Raw genomic sequence first — 8,920 nt, forward strand, 5'->3', positions numbered from 1 at the left:
TACAGAGCAAAACTGAAGCATGAAGCTGTCAAACAACTTGCCTCTAGTTACAGAGGAAGTCTGTGACAAAGCCATCACAAGAATCCAAGCCATGGGTCACCACTCCTTTTGAGCTTTTACCATTCCAATAACTGCCGGCACATCAAAGCAATAATCTAGTTATCTTTGGTGATGCATTGTTGTTTGCTTCAGCCTCTTCATCTGTCTAATGTAGAGACACGCTACACCAGCTTAGCTCACCTTCCAACGTTTTACAGCAGAATTCGGCATCTGTCTATGCCTAGAGCAGTGTTTCTCAACCTTAGCAACTTTAAATTATGTGGACTTCGACTCCCAGAATTCTCCAGCCAGCCATTCTAGGAGTAAGTTTAAGTTTAAGTTTAAGTTTATTGAATTTATATACCGCCCTTTTCCCATAGGACTCAGGGCGGTTTACAAAGTATTTAAAAACATCAATACAATACAAGAGTTAAAAACAGTTAAAATAATTAAATTTGATCCCTGAGGGGAAAAAAAAACACCTCTCAGTCCAGGCCAGAAAGCTTAAAGAGCCAGGTCTTCAGGTCCCGGCAGAATGAGCGAAGGTCGGGGGCAGTCCTAAGCTCCACGGGCAGCTGGTTCCAAAGGGCAGGCGCACCCACTGAGAAGGCCCTCCCCCTGGGTGTTATCCGCCGGCATTCTTTTACCGCCGGCACCCTGAGAAGGCCCTCCCTGTGGGAGCGCACAGGACGAAGGGAAGTTGATGCCGGCAGCAGGTGTTCCCTCAAATATCCCGGACCCACACCATTTAGGGCTTTATAGGTCATCACCAGCACCTTGAATCTCACCCGGAGGGCAACCGGAAGCCAATGCAGCTCGCAGAGTAGAGGTGTTACATGGGAGTATCAGGAACCCCCCATCACAACTCGCGCAGCAGCATTCTGCACCAGCTGAAGCCTCCGAGTGGTCCTCGAGGGCAGCCCCATATAGAGAGCGTTGCAGTAGTCCAACCGGGAGGTCACGAGTGCATGGGTGACTGTGCGTAGGGAATCTCGGTCCAGATAGGGTCGCAACTGGTGCACCAGGCAAGTAGAAGTCCACACATCTTAAAATTCCTAAGGTGGAGAAACATTGGCCTAGACAAGTGATGGAGAACCTTTTAGAGACCAAGTGCCCAAACTGCAACCCAAAACCCACTTATTTATCACTGGGTGCCAGGTGGGCGTGACCTACTGGGTGGGCATGGCTGTGGTGGTCATGGCAGATTGGGTGGGTGTGGTGAGGGTAGGCGTGGTCACCTCAATGTTGCTCATGGGGAGGGACACCTGTGGGGGGTGGGCAGGGATGGAGAAGATCCAGGGGGTCTCTGGCAGGTGGGGCGGTAGGCAGGAGACTCATCCTGTGGGGTGAGGCGAGGCAGGATGGGGGTGCCATTGCCATGGGGCAAGGCAATGGCAGCTGCTGCCTGACACCATCGGCTCTTGCACACAGAAGCCAGTGAACGCATGGGGGACAACGGTGTCCATCAGTAGCCACAGCCTGCTGGCCCCTTGACTGGCACATTCTGGGGCTCCGCAGCCCATCGCCAGCAGTTCAAAGAAGCCATCTCTAAGCTGGATGGCTGGCCGACAGCTGAGGAGGCAATGCAGTGGGTCGTGCCTGGGAAAAGGAGAGCATGCGAGGCCAGGAGGGATGGGATGGGGGGGAGGGAAACCAGCCATACTCGGATGCGTCTGGCCATGTGGGACCTCGGCAAGTTAGCAGGCAGCTGGTTGAAGAGGGACAGTTGCCACCTCCGGGGCATGGCGCAGGTGCCCACAGAGAGGGCTCTGAGTGCCACCTCTGGCACCCGTGCTATAGGTTTGCCACCACTGGCCTAGACTTTAAATTTTCTGCTTGTACAGTGTTCATTCTAGGATGCTCTGTATCAGGAATTCTAGCCTAGTTGAAGGGTTCAAATTTAGTGACTAGCTTCTTGATGAACAAAATGCTTAAGCAGAATCAGAGGCTTGGTATCACACATGACATTAAGTCAAAATGGGGTTTGCTTATTTGTGGCTCAGCCTGGCATACGAAGGAAACTAGTTAAGCCAGTTAGTTAAACAAGTGATGTGTGACGAAAACTTTGATTTCACATAATGCTAAACCAAGATATTAATCCCTGGTTTGTTGCATAATCCATCATGGTCTGGCTTGAATATACATGGAAGTTATAATTGGATGTGCTCATGCTAACTCCAAATCACACAGATCCAATGGTGGGATTCAGCCAGTTAGTACCAGTTCAGCAGAACCAGTAGCTAATTTTTTGTTGCCCAGGCCCAGAATGGACTTCCGGAAGTGGCATCCACACAGAGAAAAAGTTGTTCACATGTTTGAATCCCACCACTGAGGATCATGTTATGATTCAGCATGTTGTTTGAATCCAGTTACTCTAATCAGATCTTTATTATGGTCACAGACCAGCATAAGGAGAATGAGGGTACAGTCAATAAATCCAATTGCTGATTGCATTCTGACATAGCATTAGTTTTTCATTACAAGCATTGGTTTGTCTCCTCTTCTGGTGTTGAAATGTCATATTTCTATGTTTACTTTCAATGAACCAGTTTCAGTTAAACGCTATCTTCGAAACTTGAAACTCTCATTAATTTTAACCACAGCTAATAGAAACAATATCCTTTTGTAAGTCACAGTAAGGAGTTGCTTTGCTTCATTAAGACTACAGCTAAACTGTGGCATCTCTGGTGAGGTGATTTTTTTTTAAGCGGTGGACATTTCCAATCTCTTTTTTGTGGCCATGTTAAAGACAACATATAGAAGAAAAAATGGGCTGCATCAGGCAACAATTTTGTATCATGCAGCATTTTGGTCTCAACCTTCTGTGAAGCTAAGAAAAGAACATTAACCTGGACAAACTTGCAAAAATATCTGGTATTCAGAAGGAGACAGCTACAAAAGCTGTTGGTGCTGGACCACCATTGCAATTATTAAGCACAAATAGACGTGTTTTCCCCAAATAATGCCTTCATTTCTCTTTGCCAACAATCCCTATATCTTCTCTAGTGAGTTTCATGGTTTAGGTAAGCACTATGTAAATAAATATTTCTTGTTCCCTCTTAATGCAGTCAGAATCCTGGGATAACTCTGATTCTAGCATTTTAATAAAGATGAGAAGAAAAGAGATCCTTTTCTCTGTCTCTTTTTTCCATAAAATGCATTATTTTATTTTATTTTATTATTCATCTTTATTTTATTTTATTTATATTTATTTTATTTATTTGTGACCCATCTTGCTGTGGGGCAACTCTGGGTGGCACACTAAAACAGGAAAAATGATAAAAAAAATAAAAAAATAACAACAACAAAGGAATGATATCATAAAAATAAAAAGGGAAACTTTTATTTCACTTAGTGTCATCTTTTATATCACAAACATGATCTGATGCAACTGAGGCTTTTTTATGTATTAAAAAGTCTAGTTTATTGTTCCATTCAAATTTAGTCATTTGTTAATAATTAGCCAAACTGTTGATGGCCTGAATGAATTTAAAGATACTTAAAATTCCATTCTGTTTCAGTGACAACAAAGCCTCCAGTATCTTCATTTGAACTTTAAAAACAGTTACCAAAGTTGAATTGCAAATGGCACCTATTTATTTACTGAATGGTCAACAAATTTTCTGCAGTCATCAACTCTGAGGGAGTTTACCATGACTGCAAAACAAACTTCACCTACAATATGGAAGAACACAGAAGAAAATCAACAAAGGTGTCAGAAGCAAAATAAATACCGTAATTGTTGAAAAAAATTAAGAAAAAACCTCAAATTCCCTGGAAACCAGAAACAATTTTATCTGGTGTCTAAATATAACTAAGCAGTGCTTTTTTTGTAAAAGAAAAAGGTGCCGGAACTCACACATGTCATACAACCCGCCTTGCCTACCCTACAAGGTTCTATCCAAAAAAGGTGCCGGAACTCCGTTCTGAGCGCTCTATGAGAAAAAAAGCCCTGTAACTAAGACAACATCAGGTGAATGTATCTTGGGAGAAAGTTCCAGAATCTGGATAACAAAATAGAAGCCTCTATTTCAGATTTTACCTTTTTTCCTTTTATGTAAATATTTGAGCTTAATCTTGACAACTGATCCAAACTATAGTGACATGCCATATTTGACATGGGAATTATCTCAAATATAATTCCCACCCACCCCTGTATGATTGTCTGTAATGATAGGGAATGCATGCCACAATAACATTATATGTGCCATAACTTCATTGCCCAGATGACACCAATTTCGTAATTGGTGTCAGTTGCATGACTGACCTCATGATTAGATGTCAGTTCTTCCTTTCTGAAGAAACCCATGGAATACCTCCACTCTCTCAATTAATTCTATTGCTGTTCACAACAATGTTCAACCAACCTTGTGTTTGAAAGAACATAGAATCCTGGGGATGAAAGGGACTTTAGAATCTTCAAGGCAGGAAACCTTATGCCATCCCAGTCAAATGGATTTCCAGTCTAATTTTGAAAACCTCTAATGATAGAGCATCACAACATCTGAATGCAAGCTGTTCCACTGATCAATTGTTCTTACCGTCAGGAAATTTGTCCTTACTTCTAGTTTGGATCTCCCTTTAACAAGCTTCCACCCATTACTTCTTGTCCTGCCTTCTGGTGCTTTGGAGAATAAGTCAATCTCCTTTTCTCTGTGACAGCCCCTCAAGTACTGGAAGACAGCTATCATTTTGATTACCTCAAATCAGTGCTGTTGAGGGGAGCAAAAAAACCTTGGTTTCAAAAATTTGTTCAGCTCACTTGCAGACATATAGCTCCCCACAACAGCTGATTTTTTTGGGGGGGAAGGCAGAATAGTAGTCTTTATCGACTCATTTATTTTTATTTTATTTTTTATTTTAATTCCATTTATATCCCGCCCTTCTCCAAAGACTCAGGGCGGCTTACAAGCTTAGCAGTAGCCTTCATTCTATGTATATGCCTGCTTGTTAGGGCTTTCACACACACCCCCAAGCGGCATTATTACAAAGTCAGCTTAATTGCCCCCAACAATGTGGGTCCTCATTTTACCTACCTCGGAAGGATGGAAGACTGAGTCAACCTTGAGCCTGGTGGGATGCGAACCTGCACTAATTGCAACCACCATCATACAACATTCTAGATAAGATTAAAATGGAGAGGATGGTTTGTGGGTCAGTGTGTTGTGGGAAATGAAGCCACTGTTTTTGTACTGGTATGTATTTGAATCAGACCATTATCTTATGCAATAATATGATTTATTTGTTAGAGAACTACAGTGTCATGTGAACTCAAGCATTGAATTTTGTTAACAGGGCTAGGTTTTGCATGCCAGGTAAACACCCCACTTTCAATCAATCAATAAAATCCTATTTGAACACGTTTAACTGCCATTCCAGGAAGCATATATGCTGCCCAGATCAGACAGTTCCAAAGATCAGTTTTGCAAAACCTAGAATCGGGTTCATTTTAAACCCTAGTAGAGAGTGAATGGTCCTTGATCACAGTTTAGTAAGATATTTTAGGCCCTGGTGGGAGCTACATTTTCACCACTGCTGGATACGACATTCCTTTAGAGGTCATTGTCCAAAATTAGAAATGGAATTTCAAATAGGTTCTTTGAGGAGAGAATGACCTTAGATAGAATGGCAGGTGGTATTTCCTGGCTCCACACTCTGTTCCCGGCTTTGCCTTTTTCTAATTCTTGTCCTGTTCGCAAAATTTCCTATCTGGTCTCGGATATAAATGCTAACTTCCTTCTCCCAGCACCAGAAAATAAAGGCATCTGAATTACACTGCAGTACAAGATGCTATTATTTTATTGTGCCAATAATGAACACCATAGACTAGAGCACAGGTGTCAAACTCGCCACGTGACATGTTGCGACGTATCGTGACATTTTTTTTTGCATTGCCAGAGTTGGGATGGGCACGGCCTCTGTATGATGCAACTGGCTCACGGGCCGGCAGTTTGACACCCCTGCTATAGAGCGTAGTCACCATTTTTTATCATCCACATTTTAAAATCCCTGTAAGAGAAGAAGTAGATTACCAGGAATGAAAATGTGTTTTCTTGAAGGGTTTTTTTTTTTTAAAAATACATTTATGTGTAACATACTGATTCAGTAGAACAGAATTAGCTCTGCTCAATTCTTGGCACCTCCTGCTTTAAAAAAAGGAGCAGGAAGCAGGATCCTCCGCTTGGTTCCTACAGAGTTGCCACTAGACAAAATGAATGGTTCACAGACAGAAGGACTAGGGTGCAGATCACGCAAATGTCAAAATGACCACCAATGTTGTCAGAATGACCGTCAGCACTGGTGGTAGTTTCCTACTATTCTGAGGCAAAAAAAGACATGGAAGCAATAATATAACCCCTAGAAATAGGCATCAAATGTCTATTAAGATAAATAATCACTCCCTGCTTTCTCAAAGGGAGAACATGGAATCAATGTACACCCAGGCACAAAATGCCCCTGCCCTCTCTGAAGCAGCGCCATCTGGTCTGTGCCCAGTGGTGGGATTCAGCCGGTTCACACCGCTTTGGCAGAACCAGTAGCTAATTTTTTGTTGCCCAGGCCCAGAATGGACTTTCAGAAGCGGCATCCAGAAAGAGAACTGGTTGTTCACATATTTGAATCCCACCACTGACTGTGCCCTCCTTGCACAGATTCCAAAACATTCAGTGCAACCCTAGCCTGGGAGAGAGAGGGAGAGAGAGGGAGAGAGATTTGCAATATGTTAAAGAGAACTCCAAAACATCTCAGGACTGTTGTGCTTATATAAAACTTGAGTGCTCCCAGGTGCTTGCTGTAGACAGAAAATTTTATAGCTCTTTCTTTCACACAAGTTTTGTGCTTAACCAAGACTTACATGGGTAGCTTTTCTGACCATCCTATGGACAGACACTTCAGAAAACAAAGGCCAATCAGAGAAGATAAGTCTTACCTCCAGAAAGAAACAGGTGAAGCTCAAATAATGCACCTTCCCTAGGTAAACATTAACAGTACATGGACTCAACCCTGTCCATCCTGTCATCTCCAGAATCAAACTGTTTGCATTCCACCCAAAGTTTGCTCAAGGCTGCTATTTCCACCAGGGCCTCTTAAGGATCAGACAGGAAAAGTCTACAGTCATTCGCCTTGGAGGCAGTGCCATCCTCAGATACACCAAACATCTGCTGGGAAAGTTCTGAGGCTTGTTGGCTGTGCCAGGTGCTCAGAGAGGAAGTTCTAGGCTTAAAAAGGCTGGGGAGATGTCAAGGCTGTTAAACAGCTCGTTCCACAGAAGGATATCAAGAGAAGGGAAAACAGCAGCACCACCAGGCTTTTTTTTTCCCCCCCCCTTAAAAAAAGGCTCAAAATAGAGCAGGCACGTTTGTCATTGGCATTAATGCAGTGACGATTATATTTGGTGTAATATTTGGTGTTTGTATGTTTCTTCTTTAAACAGGTGGTTTTAAGATGCCACTTTAGGGAAGACCTGTAGGAACTGTGGCCTTTTTTAAAAAAAATAATTTTGTTAAATATATTTTTAAAATTGTTTAAATGATTATTATTTATTTAAATTAAATTATTTTTAATTATATGGTTTATGTCTAAGTGCGAACTATTGAAGAGATCTATTGAAGCATCTTGGAATAGAGAAACCTTTGACATACATATAGACACACAGCCTGCATAATGGTAATTTCATAGGGCATGGGCTAAAGGAACAGCGCATTAAGCTGATAAGATCAATCATGGTGTGATTTTTGGGATAGTACTGAACTATCAAAATGTTCACATTTTTAAATACGAAATATTTATGTAGACCAAATTCATTCTAGGGGGACATGCCACACCTCATGGTGGCATCTTCATGGATCTTCTAGGCCAGGGGTCCCCAACCCCCGGTCTGTGGACCGGTATCGGGCCGTGGCATGCTAGCAACTGGTCCACACAAACAAGCAAAGCCCCATTGGTGGGATGCAGGCAGCACACAAAACCACACACTCTCTGATCTCAGGAATTCTGGGAGTTGAAGTCCATGAATCATAAAAGAGCCGAGGTTGCCTACCCTTGGCCTAGGGAGTTTCCCAAAGAGGCACAACCCATGATTGGCAAAAAGTGGTTGCTGTAGACACAATTCCAATTACCGGTAGATTAGAGTACCGGTAACTTTCAAACCCAAGAAAAAACTACCTCTTTTGTGTACATGTACAGCCTAGGAAGTGGCTACATTTATGGACCACGCTGATTAACTACTGTTATATATAATCCTCAACTTACACCGATTGGTTTAGTGATCATTCGAAGTTGCTGAAAAAAGTAAATTACAACTGGTCCTCTCACTTATGATTCTCACAGCATTCTCCATGGTTACACGATCAAAATTCGGGCACTTGGCAACTGGGATATATTTATGATGGCTGGACTGTTCCAGAATCATGTGATGGCCATTTGTGACTTTCCTAGTAGGTTTCCAACAAGCAAAGTCAATGGGAGAAGCCAGATTTGCTTAACAATCCTGCAATTCAGGTAATAACCATAGCAAAACAATGATAAAATTGGACATGAATTACTTAACAATCACCTCGCTTAGTGACAGACATTTTGGTCCCAATTGAGATCATAAGCTGAGGACTACCTGTATTTGATCACATAGAAAGTCCTGTGTATTTTGGAGGTCAGGAAAAATGTAAGCATGGCTAGAGAGAGCTTCCATGTCAGTGTAGGAAAGGTCTAGATCAGGCTCTTTCATGACTCGTGGACTTCAACTCCCAGAATTCCTGAGCCAGCTGGCTCAGAAATTCTGGGAGTTGGTCCACGAGTCACAATAGAGACAAGGTTGCCTACCCCTGATCTAGAATGAACTGTACAGGTAGACCTTGGCTTATAACCATTCATTTAGTGACCGGTC

Source organism: Vipera berus, assembly GCF_964194415.1.
Source record: "Vipera berus genome assembly, chromosome: 9".
Classification (NCBI taxonomy): domain Eukaryota; kingdom Metazoa; phylum Chordata; class Lepidosauria; order Squamata; family Viperidae; genus Vipera; species Vipera berus.